Genomic DNA, 15,010 nt, shown 5'->3' on the forward strand with positions numbered 1-15,010 from the left:
CTTGAATCACTTCCACCAGTGGTACCTAGGATTCAAACCGTTGCTCTGATATCACCTGTCACGAAACTTCGGCTTAGAGGTTAGCCAAATCGCACGACACTTAGTTAACTTGCTTGTCAAAGTCGAACTAAGTAAGCCTAGATGAGAGTTGTGAGCGATTTTAGGTGAGCAAAGTAGGCAGCAAGGGTGTAGGATTATAGTAGAATAGAGCACTTGAAAATGTGTGGAGAGCTTTGTTAATATTTTTCCAACCTTCCTTACAAGTATGTGGGGTGGCCTTTATTTAGGCTTCCCACCTTCTTAACATGTGGTCAAGATTAATCCATCTAGAAATTTCTATAAGCTACTTATGTACAAGACTTCCTTTGGAAGCTACTCTATGTACAAACAAGGGAAGCTTCTAGGCAGCTCCTTGGCTTGGCACACAGCCTTGCATCCTCTAGCAACTTCTAGGATCTTCCCTTGGTTTCTTTGGGCAGCCAACTTGGGCTAGGTAGCAGCATTGAGCTGGGCATATGTTGGGCATATTTTTGTCCATGGACAAGCCTTGCCTCGCCCAAGATGAGGCGGGCTGTGACACCAGGCTCATAATAACCAGTTAAGAGACTCGGTAGGTACACAATTCTTGATTGTCTTTTATTTATTTCTTTTGTTTGTATATAACAAATGAGCTACTAGTGATGGAGCTATTGCATGTATTAAATTTTACAAATTGAAAATATTTTTTGGCAATTGGGGCTTTAGTTTCAATATATTATAATAAATCAGTTTGATAATGGTTAAAAGGACTTGATGATATTTAGAGGTGCATTTTGAAATTTGAATTTTCTTATGAACTCTGTTATTTTGGAAATTGATTCTTGTGTCTAAGTTGTCAATCATTGAGTCGCATATGCATTCCTCATGCATCATAGGCACATATAAGTCACGCATTATCAAATACTAAGGTCATCCATTAGCATGAGAAATTGGATACAAGGACATTATTTTCAGAATAATAATATAAGAAAGTGAGATGAAATATTTATGAGAAATAAAATCATTTTAGAGTTCATATTATTAACAATGAACTTTATAAGGACCTTTTTGCTCTTAGGAAACTATTTCTAATTATGAAATGGACAAAACTTCAAGGTGGAGGGATGGAGTGCAACATCAAGATGTTAATGTATAAAAGCACATACTAATTTTGTTTTCTATTTATTTAGATCTCATCCAAGTCACTCCATATGAAAGCTATACAACTTGAGGATAACAATGTGTTTGTAAGTTGAAAATTAACTTACCTTACTATATGATTTTATTATTGCTTTCATAATTATTATTATTATTGTTATTATTCTTACTACTGCTACTACTAATACTACAACTATTTCTACTACCATGTTGCTATGATTATTATAAGATATATTTACTGTTATATTATATGATGTGAAATAATGTGATAATGTTTGTTTTAGTATTTGCTAGAATTACAGCCGATATCAAAATAGTGGTTTAGTATTAGGAGGCTAAGCTCATAATAACCAGTTAAGCGACTCGGTAAGTACACAATTCTTGATTGTCTTTTATTTATTTCTTTTGTTTGTATATAACAAATGAATTACTAGTGATGGAGGTATTGCATGTATTAAATTTTACAAATTGAAAATATTTTTTGGCAATTGGGGCTTTAGTTTCAATATACTATAATAAATCAGTTTGATAATGGTAAAAAGGACTTGATGATATTTTAGAGGTGCATTTTGAAATTTGAATTTTCTTATGAACTCTGTTATTTTAGAAATTGATTCTTGTGTCCAAGTCGTCAATCATTGAGTCGCATATGCATTGCTCATGCATCATAGGCACATATAAGTCACGCATTATCAAGTACTAAGGTCATCTATTAGCATGAGAAATTGGACACAAAGACATTATTTTCAGAATAATAATATAAGACAATGAGATGAAATATTTATGAGAAATAAAATCATTTTAGAGTTCATATTATTAATAATGAACTTTATAAGGACATGAAAGGTAAACGAACAATTTTCAATATACTGTGAGATTTGCTCTTAGTAAAGTATTTCTAAGTATGAAATGGACAAAACTTCAAGGTGGAGGGATGGAGTACAATATCAAGATCTTAATGTATAAAAGCACATACTAATTTTATTTTCTATTTATTTAGATCCCATCCAAGTCACTCTATATGAACGCTATACAACTTGAGGATAACAATATGTTTGTAAGTTGAAAATTAACTTACCTTACTATATGATTTTATTATTGCTTTCATAATTATTATTATTATTGTTATTATTCTTACTATTGCTACTACTAATACTACAACTATTTCTACTACTATGTTGCTATGATTATTATTAAGATATATTTGTTGTTGTATATATGATGTGAAATAATGTGATAATGTTTGTTTTAGTATTTGCTAGAATTACAGCCAATATCAAAATAGTGGTTTAGTATTAGGAGGCTAGTGTCACAGCCCGCCTCATCTTGGGCAAGGAAGGCTGTCCAGCCTCAGAAATATGCCCAACACATGCCCAGCCTGAAAACTGCAGCCTAGCCCAAGTTGGTTGCCAAGGAAGTCAAGGGAAGGATCTAGAGAATGCTGGAAGAAGCAAGGCTGAATGCCAAGCTAAGGGGCTGCCTAGAAGCTTCCCTTGTTTGTACATGGTGTAGCTTCCAAAGGAAGTCTTGTACATATGAAATTTGTAGAGAATTCTAGAAGGATAAATTCTAGCCACAAGTAAAGGAGGTGGAAAGCCTATAAATACCTCTTCCATCCATCATTTGTAACAACAAGAGGAAGGTTGTAAATTTAATAAAGCTCTCCATATTTTCAAAGCTCAAGTGCTCTCAATTCTCTACCCTACCCAAGTTCCAAAACCCTGCTGCCTACTTTGCTCACCTACGATTTCTCCCAATTCTCATCTAGGCTTACTTAGTTCGACTTCATCAAGCAAGTTAACTAAGTGCCACGCGACTTGGCTAACCTCTAAGCCCAAGTTTCGTGACAGGTGGTATCAGAGCAACGGTTTTAATCTTAGGTACCGCTGGTGGAAGTGATTCGAGCGATAGCAAGCGAGGAAGGAATTGTGGCTGCTGCGGTGGAAGAGCAACGCCCAGCGAGGGGCAAATCTAGGTAGCGAGCTTGTGGAGTCTAGAGTTGCTAGCCTTGAGAAAGATTTGGCTAGCGTGACTTCGACTATTGGCGAGCTTAGTGATCAGGTTGACAACCTCATCCATGAAAACATGGAGATCACAAGGGTTGCCAAGGCCATGATCGAAGATCTTGGCAGAGCCTTTCAGGGAGAACTACGCTCCCTTAGGGAGGAGTTCGCCGACCAGTAAAAGTCCCTACCGGATGAGCTGAAAAAGCTTCGTAGGGAGATGGATGCTCTTCGTCGAGGTAGTCCACCCTCGACAAGCACAGCTGCCACTACAAGTTCTGCTGCCCCGCACGGATTGAAAGTCCCTAAGCCTGCCATGTATAATGGCACGCACAACGCCACTATGGTGGAAAACTTCTTGTTCGGGCTTGATCAATACTACGAGGCGATGAACGTCACGGATGACTTCTCGAAGATTAGCAACGCTGCCATCTTCCTAAGGGATTCCGCCCAACTGTGGTGGAGAAGGAAACATTCCGATAGGGAGAAGGGGCTTTGCATAATCAACACGTGGGAACAGTTCAAGTCCGAGCTCCGCAAGCAATTTGTGCCTCACAACGCCAACGATGAGGTACGAAGCAGGCTGCGAAGGTTAAGGCAAACCGGGAGCATTATCGAATATGTCAAGGAGTTCACGACTCTCATGCTAGAGATTCCAGACCTAACTGATGATCCGCTCCTCTTTGATTTCAAGGACAGGTTGAAAGTTTGGGTGAAGATGGAGCTCGAGCGACGCGGAGTGCAGACCCTTGATGAAGCAATTGCCGCAATGGAGAACCTTAAGGACTACTCTACTCAAGACAAGGGCAAGAAGCCTAGCCCTTCCAAGAGTGGGGGAGGCCAAAAGAGGGACTTCAATAAAGGCAGGAGAGTAGCTACCAGAAGTCTTCTGGCGGCAACTCGGAGCACGGCAAAGGCTCGACGCACAAGGAGAAACCTGCTGCCTCTAAGCCACCCAAGCCCTGCTTCATTTGTGACGGACCACACTGGGTGAGAGACTGCCCAAATCAAAAGGCGATGAATGCCATCATGGCAGAATTCAGCAAAGATAACTGCCAAGGAGAACCCTAAGCTGGCATGGGTTCTCTACAGCACTTAGGTGCACTGTCGAAGCTCCTCTCTCGCTTCGTCTCTATGGAAAGAGGCCTACTTTACGTTGATGCTTTCATTGAGAGCAAAGCTGCCTGCCCCATGCTTGATACAGGTGCTACGCACAACTTCATGGACGCGCGGCGCTAGGCGGCCCAAAGGAGTCGGCTGTCAATTCGGAGGCAAAGCCTGTTTACGGCATTGCGGAAAATGTGAATGTGCAAGTTGGCGATTGGCAAGGTACGCTAGACTTTACTGTTGTGCCTATGGATGATTTTAAAACTGTCTTTGGTCTAACATTCTTCTATAAAGCCTATGCCATTCCGGCCCCTTCCATGAGCTCTCTAGTGATCCTCGACGCTTCCAAGCTTCGAGTGATCCCCTTGAAGAGCATGGCGAGATCCAAACCTGCTGTGATTTCTGCCTTGCAATTCAAGCGGGGTCTCAAGAACGGGGAGTGTTATGTCGCAACTATGAGGGAGCTCAACGATGAGGACGATAACGAGCAATCTGCCCCGCATTTGCCATAATCTGTCGAAGCTGTCCTTGACGAATACAAGGACGCGATGCTGCCGAAGCTGCCACAAAAGTTGCCACCAAAGCAAGATGTGGATCACCACATCGAGCTCGAGCCTGGTGCAAAGCCTCCTGCCATGGCACCCTACCGCATGGCACCTCCGGAGCTGGCTGAGTTGAGGAAGCAGCTCCAAGACCTTCTTGAGTCGGGCTATATCCAGCCATCGAAGGCCCCATACGGTGCGCCACTCCTCTTTTAAAAGAAGAAGGACGGTTCGCTACGGATGTGCATTGACTATCGGGCTTTAAACAAGATCACCATCAAGAACAAATATCCAATCCCTTTGATTGCCGACTTGTTCGATCAATTGGGGAAGGCTCGATATTTCTCAAAGCTGGATTTGCGGTCTGGTTATTACCAAGTCCGCATCGCACCTGGTGACGTGCTGAAGACAATATGCGTGACACGATATGGAGCTTTTGAGTTCTTGGTCATGCCTTTCGGCCTCACTAATGCCCCTGCCACATTCTGCACACTCATGAACAAGGTACTCCATCCCTTTCTTGATAAGTTCGTGGTTGTTTATTTGGATGACATTGCTGTATACAGCAACAGTCTTGAGGAACATGTGCAACACCTCAAGCAAGTCTTCCAAGTGCTCCGCGAACACGAGCTGTACGTAACCTTAGATAGATCAAAGGTGAGGGGAAGGAGTTCAACAACATCTATATTTCAATGTTTATGAGCATATGATAGTTTTGGTAGGTGCATTAGAATTTTGATAGCAATACAATCTGAGGATAGCGATAAATTTGTTAGCTGACACTTACCTGAGCTCACTGCATGATTGTTATTGATGGTTTGATTATTATTATTATTGCTACTGCTGCTACTACTACTACTATTATGTTGTATGCCTGAGTATTACTATTATATATTTGATGTTATATTTGTATAATGTGAAATAATATGATAATATTTAGTTTAGTATATACTAAGATTATATTTGATATTAAAGTAGAGGTTTAGTACTAAGGGGTTACCAGTTAAGCCACTTAAGTACTTGATTCATGATTGTTGTTTGTTGTTTTCCCTTACTTTTTACAACCAGCAAGGTCTTTACTCCATAGGGGTATTTGTAGCTCCAATAGTGCTAATAATTGTTACTGCTTTACAAAATAGTGCTAATAATTGTTATGACAATAGTAAGTGATTCTCCATATGATTCGAGTGAGTTCTGATAGAGATCAATAATATATATATGGTGTTTAGGCATCTATGAAGGAATCTAAAATTATTTCTTACAATATCCTAAATATTTTTTAATTCAAAAAAAAAACTATTTCTTTTATTTGAATATAATAAGTGTGTTACTAGTGATAAAGGATTTCTATTTATTAAATTTTATATATTGGAAATATTTTTTGGCTATTGGAACTTCAGTTTTCAATAAGATTATAATAAATTAGTTGCAAAAGGATTGATAACATTATTTTTATAGGTACTTTTTGAAATTTGAATGCTTTTATGAAAGTTTGTTATTTTGGAACTTGATACTTGTGTTCGATTTGTCAATCAATGAGTTCACATGTGTATTGGTCATGCATCATATGTAGTCACATATAAGTCATTAATTTTCATCTATTAAGATCATATATTAGTCTTACATATATGGACACAAGGACATTAGTTTTAAAAGGATGAAAAAAAAAGTGAAATGATTGTTAAAAATTCAGTTATTTTATAGTACATACTGTTAAAAATGAATTTGAAAAAGAAATAAAAAATGAATGAAGTAGATCAAAGGAGCAGTTTGCAAAGCGATGGTGGAAATTACTTGATAAACTTAATACTAGGGAGGTGGAATAGGTTCAATCATTATATGAAGATCGCAAATATTGGATCCCTGCTTTCGCAAATATTGGATCCCTGCTTTCATTAGGGGTGTATCTTTTGCTGGTTTGTCTACAATTTTGCGATATGAAAGTGTGAACTCTTCATTTGACAAATATTTGCACTGGGAAACATCGATGAGAGAGTTTATAGAGCAATATAGATTACTACTTGAAGATAGGTATGAAGAGGAAGCCAGAGCTGATTTTGATGCATGGCATGAAACACCTGAATTCAAGTCCCCATTACCTTTTGAGAAAAAAATGTCACCTGTATATACGCATGAAATTTCCAAGAAGTTCCAAGTTGAGGTTTTGGGAGCTGCCATTATTTTGGGAAGAGGTTTCACTTTCTGAAGAGAGTTATAATATTGCACTGTGCTCCATAAAAGAAGCTTTAAAGCAATGTGCAATTCTGAATAATTCTGCTGACAATGTTGTTGTTCTACCACTTTATTTAGCATTGAATAGGAGAATCAATGCAGTACTACATCTAAAGATGTGGTATCGGATCCTCACTTGACTGGTACATACAAGGCTCCTGGGAGAATTGATGCTGGAAAAGGGAAAGAAGACAGTGAAAGTAATGCATTTAAAAAAGGAAAGGTTAGTATTTTTTTTGGCGGATATCCGCTCTTTTAGTTGCTTTGATAGTAAAGGACCTTTCCTGCATGAATGATGTTAATCATGATTTGCTCAATGCATATAGCAGTTACCTCAGTCGGCAACTGTTAGTGTCGATTCACAGGATAGCTTCCACCTAATGGTTTGTGATGCTCAAAGCCTAATGCATTGAACTTGCAGTTTAAGCATTATATATGAAGTCTCTTACAGTTCTCATTATTTTTTCATCTTTTATTCTTTTGGCAGGAGATGTGCGACTTAAGGCCAACACAATCACATGATATAGTGCCACCACAGTTGCAGAACATGGTGCCAATAGTGTTTCAGAGCATAACATCATTAGAGTTTCATAATATGGCTCTAAGTTACCTGCCTGAGGCTCGACTTCCTCAGTAATGTGCTGTTGCAAATATTTGTAAAGTGTTTATACACATTTTATGGCTATAGGACTGTAGGAAAAGAAGCTAACCATTTTTCAGGTATAAATATCAGCCTAAATGATAAAATGGTAATTTGATTTGATGTTATTATGGCAGATAAAACTGGGGTTAACTTGTGGATGTATATTACCTTTTGTTACTCTAGCTATTCATACGATGGTAATTTTACTCTTACAAGGTGCAAGTAATGGAAGGCATTACAAGTTGGGTTGTAATTTAGTTTTTTCAGAAAAAGTATACCTTTTGCTTCGTTTGCTCTTTCACTTTCTTCCAGACTTGTGCTTATTTCCAGTATTGCTAACTTGCGTGGCTTGTCGTAACCTAGGCTTTGGCTTTCCTTGTTTTTCTTCCCTTTTTTATATATTATAAAGAACTCAGGTTATTTTTTTTTTAAAAAGAAAGCAAATAGGTATTTTTCCAAACTTGCCCTTTTGCGATGAAGATATTAGAGAAAAAGTAAAATGAAGGAGTAATTACTATTTGCCTTCTGTATTCTTTTTTTATATTATACTAGTTATATCCTAACATTAAAAATTATTTTTTTACCCTTTTATTTTATAATTTTATATTAAAAACTCATTCCTTCAAAATTTCTTTTAGAAAATCGTTAATTAGATTTAGTTTTAATATAATAAATAAACTATAAAGAGCTCTTTGTATATTACATAGAAAATCATGAGGCAAATAGTATAAAGTCAAATCTAGTTAACTGTTGAGTGAAGTAGTTTTTAGTATAAAATTACTAAACAAAAAGATAAAAGAGATAATATTTAAATGTCAGGAGTAACTAATATAATATAGAAAAATATATGGGCGAAATAGTAATTATCTCTAAAATGAAATGATAAAGTTGAAAGGAATAAACTATTTTTTGCCCCCTGCACTTTTAATATTTTTGACAATTGCCCTTTGCACCTTTATTTGTCGACATTTGATCGCTGGACAATTATGTATTTTGATATTTACCCCTTAAGCAACGGTGCATGTAAACAACAACATTTGTCGTTAAATGACATTCAACATGGCAGGACACATCAGAAATGTTTTCCACGTCACAGGCCAGCTGTAGACCATAGACACGTCATTTAGACCTTTTTACTAGGCTTCATATATCTTTACCTTTGCCAATCAGGATTTGTTCCTAGCTGAAAGTTACTCTTACATATCCATCAATTGCAAGAAGAAATAGAGAATAAAAGAATTCCACTTTGCAAATGTGGGAATTCGAGTGGTATAGAAACCTCTGAGGCCAATTCGAACCGAGAAAGGCGGTTTTATACCTGCTCATGTCAACATGTATGTCAAAGGGTTGATTTTCTTCTTCATAATGTTGCACCTTCACTGGCTACGGTTTTGTGTTTTGATGTCTAATTTTTACTTTAATATGAAATGCAGAGTCGAACTTGCAATTTTCATTTGTGGTAATGATGTGGAGCTAACTGATCATCAAGTGGTTTATGTGAATCCGTTGAGGAAGAATGTGAAGGATTATAGAGAAGAAAGAAATGAGGCTTTGATACAAGCTGGGGAAGCACAAGCTATTAGCTCATGTGCTCTAGAACAAATGAAAGGCTACCAACATAGAATGAAACAATGAAAAGTGAGATTGAAGCATTGAAGTCTGACAATATAGCATTAAGGGCTGGAAATTATGTTCTTAAGGGTGAAATTCAGTTGCTAAAAGAGGAATCTGGACTCCTAATGATAGAGATCGATATTCTGAAGGAGAAAGTGAAATCAATGGAGGGGAATGGGATTATGAAGAAAATGCTAATGGCTGGTGCTTGTCTTTTTGTTTATGGAAATGTGGTATATGCTCTATGACGTACAAAGTAGTGTTTATGGTGCTTGTCTTGCTATTTGTGGGAATGTATGTTAAAGCATCTCACAAACTGCATATAGGTTAGATTTTCAGTTTGTAAAACTTGATCCTTTTGCTTTTTATCATATGTATTTGTTTAATGTTGAAGATTTGCTTTTTATCATATGTATTTGTTTAATGTTGAAGGCTAATGGAACTGTGTTAAGTTTGGTAAGGACGCAACCCAATGTGGAGTAAGTATATTTGCAAGCGATCAAACCAAGACCGTAGAGCTTGCTTAATACCATAGAGCACTTTCTTTAACAAACAAATATGATCATAATTGTTCACAAAACCTTTAGGTTGGTTCATGTAAACTAGTTCTTGAAGATAGTCATTGAGAAACACATTATTTATGTCAAGTTGCCGAACATTCCATCCTTTATTTACTACAATAGCCAAGACAACTCGAATGATAAAGAACTTGACAATGGGGCTAAAAGTTTTAGTATAATCTACAACGAGAGTTTGATAAAATCAATTTACAACCAAGCGGGCTTTAAATCATTGAATTTTGTCTTAGAAACCCATTTATTGTCAACCATATTCATATTTGATGTATAGGAAATAAGAATCCATGTTTGGTTTTTCATTAGAGTTAAGTATTCTTCTTGCATGTCGTAGCTGATATGGGCTAGTGTGAGCTTTTTAAACAAATTTGGGTTCTTTTGGTGATGAGAAATGAATGTTTGATCAGGAATTGCAAGAGTAGAATATGTTTTTGGTTTAAAAATACTACTTTGGCTTCTAGTTTTTATGGGATGATGAGAAGGAATCACAACCTTTGTTGTTGGAGGTGTTGGTGATGAATGATCATATTCCATGAGGGGCAAAGGGGAATTGGACGTAGTAGAGACATCATTGTCATGAGACGATCTAGGTGAGGAAGTCTGCATGGAGGTATCTTCTTGATGTTGGTTTACATCAGCGGGTGAGTTTGACGAGATAATATGAGACTTGTTAGACTGAGAGCAAATATATGGTGGTGGAATGAAAAAAGGTGGCATGTCGAGAGAGACATAGATATGAGAAAAAGACTCCTTTAGAAATCCAAACGAAAAAGGAAATTCATAGTCATTAAATGTAACATGACGGGAGACAAATATACGACTTGCCGATGAGAGACACCTATATAGCCTTTGTGTGAATCACTATAACCAATAAAGACACATTTAATGCTATGAAGCTTAAATTTATGTTTTTGATATGAACATAGATATGGAAAATAATAGGACCCAAAAACTTAAAGAAAAGATTAGTAAGGAGGGTGATGAAAAATATTTTTTAGAAATGAGATTATTAAGAACAGGTGTAGATAAGTGATTAATTAGATAATAGGCTGTGGAGAAGGCTTCCTACCAAAAGTGGAGAGGCATAGATGCTTGAGTTAGTAGAAAGAGTTCCATCTCCACGATATGACAATGTTTTCTCTCAACTTGCCCATTTTATTGGCTTGTACAGGGACATCGTATGACGAATAAAGATAGCCAAAGGGTTTAAGGGCTAAATGAAAAGGTTGAAACTCTCCGCCACCATTAGTTTGGAACCTTTTTATTTTTATGTTAAGGTCTTTTAGTTGAGAAAGGTTATAAATGATTCATTTTTTGTGCAAAAGCTGCAGATGTAGCGGGTGAAATCATTAATAAAATATAAATCAATTCAAGAGGTTTAGATGTTTTATTTTCTGATAATTCAAATGGAAGAGCATGGGATTTGGCATATTAGCATGAATCACAAAAAGAAGATTTGCCATTTATTAGTGATCGCAACTTACAATGACTCATAACATTACTAATAATTTGGGAGCTAGCATGGCCTAAGTGCCAATGCCATATAGTTCTTATCAAGTTAAAAGGAGAAACAGACAAACTAGATCGATTATTAGACATGAATGAACTCGAATTTGGAGTGACTTTATTAAAAGCTTTTATCGCAGAAGCGAAAAGTGAAGAATGTTAGCTTAAATGCCTTGTCATCCCTTATTTTAATCTTAATAAACAAATTAAAGTGTTGACCTAATGATCCTTCAAGTGTTGATGTTGTAGCTTAGTTCAAGAAAGATTGCCTCACGAATTGCGACAGCTAAAAGCAATATTTTCATGGCAAAAAATTTGAGTCTACAAAAGCTCGAAATCGCAACCGCACCAGAATGGGTGCGACCACGAAAAGTAGAAGTGAACGGATTATCGATGTACTTTAAAATAAACTGATTTTCCTAAACTAACTTATAGAAATAGTGAAACCAGGTCGAATCCCAAGAGAACCAATATGGTAGCTTCTCAAAGTTAAATAAAAATGGGAGGATTTTGAATGTTTGAATCAAATTATAAATAAACAGAAAATAATGAAGGCTGAATATTAAAGTAAATAAAAATCAATCTTAACTAGTTTTCATGAATGGCCGTCCTAATAAAATCGAAGTTGATTTTGATAAGGAATTACCATCCATTTCCAAAATGTAAAAGTCGACAGGAAATATGAGCTCATTAACCTGCACCAAAACATCTTCAACAACTCCAAGGGGATGAATATAAGAATGATCAGCTAATTGACTCACTACACTAGTCTTTTGCAAGTTATTTAGTTTTAACTCTTGATAAACAGAAAATGGCATGACATTAATGGAAGCTCCTAAATCTATCATGGCACGCTCAATTTTCATATTACCAATAACACAAGGTAATGAAAACATACCTGGATCCTTGCATTTTTCTGGCATATATTCTTTTGCAAGATAGCCGACATATTCTTACTTACCACCACTTTCTCCTTTTCTTTCATCCTTCTTTTGTTTGTGCACAATTTCTTCAAGAACTTTGCATATTTAGAAATTTGCTTGATAGCATCCAATAATGAGATATTTATCTCCACCTTCCTAAATGTATCCAAGATCTCTTTTTCTTGCTCATCTTCTTTTGACTTAGCTAATATGCTAGGAAAATGAGGTAATGGAGTGTGAGATGAAAGAGATGGAAGAGGATCGAATTTTACCCCACGTGATGCTTCAGAGGAAGCTTCTTCTTCCTTTTTCTTGCTCGGTTTACTTTTCCTAAATGGAATCGACCCTAAAGGAATCTCCTTTCCACTTCTTAGAAAAATTGCACCAACATTCTCCTTTGGATTTATCTCTGGTTGTGAAGGTAGTTTTCCAGAATTTTGAGCCTCTAATTTACTAACCGACGTAGCCAATTGAGTAATTTGATTGCCTAAATTCTGAATGCTTGACCTTGTTTTCTATTGAAATTGAAGAGCATTGTTAGCAAGATCTTTAACAATATCTTCCAAAGACAGACCTGATTTTGAAGCTTGAAGTTTTTGGAGAACTTGAGGTGGTCTAATAAAATTCTAGGAAGGATAATTTTGTTGTCCTTCTTGGTTTCCATAGCTCAAATTCGGGTGATCTCTCCATCCAGAATTATATTGATTGGAAAAGGGATCATACTTCCTTTGAGGTTGATCAGTAAACCCGCCTAAAGCATTAGCCTTTTGCATCTTGTTGTAATGTTGGGCACATATCAGTGGGATGTCATTGAACTAAGCATATTCCACAAACTTTTTCCATTTGCAATTGCCCTACAACCATTTGACGAACCAAAGCAGTTAAATCAGAAGTTTGATTTTCAAGATTTTTAGTGCTTACCTCATTAACTCGCCTAGTAGCTCCATCAGCTCTTGTATCAAATTGCTGAGAATTTTCAGCCATGTTTAAAATCAACTGCTTGGCTTCTTCATGTGTCTTGTCTACCAAAGCTCCACCACTTGCTGCATCAATCATACTCCTATCCATTGGCAACAATCCTTCATAGAAGTATTGGATTAAGAATTGCTGAGAAATTGGTGATGGGGGCAACTAGCACATAATTGCTTGAACCTTTCCCAATACTCATACAATTTTTCTCCAGTGAACTGTGTTATGCCACAAATTTCTTTTCTAATGTTGGCAGCTCTTGTTGCAGGAAAAAACTTATCTAAGAACAATCTTTTTATCTCATTCCATGTTGTTATTGAACCGAAGGGTAGATAATAGAGCCAATTTTTTGCTTTATCCTTCAAAGAAAAAGGAAAAGCTCTAAGATTTATTTGCTCTTCAGTCATACCATGTGGCTTCATTCCGGAGCATACAATATGGAATTTTTTTTCAAGTGTTTATGAAGATCTTCACCTGTACATCCATGAAAAGAAGGGAGTAAGTGAATTAAGCCAGATTTTAATTCAAAATCAACTGCAATATTAAGAAATGTAATGCATAAAGGTTGTTGATTCAAATCCGGCACGGCTAGCTCTTTAAGAGTTCTGTTCGCCATATTTTCTGCAACTTTTTGAAAAATAGATGTGTCACCAATAGCTAAATCTATCTCCAATTTCTCTATGAGATAACTTTTTCTTTGCCTAGTCTCCTTTCTTAATCGATGCGCTGTCTTCTCAATTTTAGGATTATACTGCAAATCAATAGCCTGAGAAAAACGAGTCATAAAAAAATAAATTAAACAATGAGAAACTAAAATAGCTCCCCGACAACGGTGCCAAATTTGAACGGGTTGTCGAAGCCCTTCAAAATGAATTACTGATTTTCCTATACTAACTTGTAGAAATAGTGAAACCAGGTCAAGTTCTAAGGGAACCAATGTGGATAGCTTCTCAAAGTTAAATAAAAATAAGAGGATTTTGAATGTTTGAACCAAATTATAAATAAACAGAAAATAATGAAGGTTGAATATTAAAGTAAATAAAAAAATCAATCTTAACAAATTTTCAATTCAAGAGTGCTAATTTCATCCAATTGTAATCATGATCATAGGCTTAAATATCAATTTTTCTATTCAAGTACTTAGTCTACTTATTCGAAAAAGTCGCAACAAGTTAAATTCTCCTAATATAATTTACTTAAACCCAACATCCAAATCAAAACTTACCATTAGTCAACTGGGCATGATAGCGTTCCATATCAACTCAATGATAGCATTAAGAATAATGAGAATGACTAAACTAACATTAATTAATTGAGATAGCTGCAATTGAATTAACCTTGTTCCTTTATTTCCCTAGAGCCTGTCATGCAAGCTATGTAATTCGAAAAGGCCGCAATCATACACACATGAGCCAGCTCCTTGCTACTTGTGTCAATCGTTCATGACAATTACGTATCACAAACTCAAAGTTTAGCAATAGAAAAATCAATATCAAAGTTGGGTCGTCAGTTCAATCAATATCAAAAATTCATAAATAATAAAAATAAGAAATGAAGAATACTTGAATTAAAGAAGAATTCTGTTAAGCACAAAGCCTCACAAAATCACAATTACAATTTATTCACTCTTGAATCAGAAACTAAAAACTTAGCCACACATGGTGGAGTAAAAATTCACAAGAAAAGAATTGTAGGAAATAGAAGAAGAAGAATAATAAAT

At 36.2% G+C, this 15,010-nt stretch overlaps 1 long non-coding RNA gene and 1 other non-coding gene across 4 annotated transcripts; both read left to right on the forward strand.

The window, feature by feature from the left end:
• Positions 1 to 1,271: 1,271 nt before the first annotated feature.
• Positions 1,272 to 7,956, forward strand: LOC8259269. Of its 3 annotated transcripts, XR_007216314.1 has the most exons (4): positions 1,272 to 2,233; positions 7,139 to 7,283; positions 7,390 to 7,443; positions 7,548 to 7,956. It is a non-coding gene; the product is annotated as an uncharacterized LOC8259269 (long non-coding RNA). The 3 variants fall into 3 exon arrangements; XR_007216313.1 differs by lacking the exon at positions 1,272 to 2,233 and having other exon boundaries at positions 5,544 to 7,283; positions 7,387 to 7,443; XR_003078931.2 differs by lacking the exon at positions 1,272 to 2,233 and having other exon boundaries at positions 5,544 to 7,283.
• Positions 7,957 to 13,434: 5,478 nt separating this feature from the next.
• On the forward strand, positions 13,435 to 13,541 carry LOC112534650. The gene has a single exon (XR_003078938.1). It is a non-coding gene; the product is annotated as a small nucleolar RNA R71 (small nucleolar RNA).
• The last annotated feature ends 1,469 nt before the right edge of the window (positions 13,542 to 15,010 follow it).

This window comes from Ricinus communis, chromosome 6 (genome assembly GCF_019578655.1).
Source record: "Ricinus communis isolate WT05 ecotype wild-type chromosome 6, ASM1957865v1, whole genome shotgun sequence".
Taxonomy (NCBI): domain Eukaryota; kingdom Viridiplantae; phylum Streptophyta; class Magnoliopsida; order Malpighiales; family Euphorbiaceae; genus Ricinus; species Ricinus communis.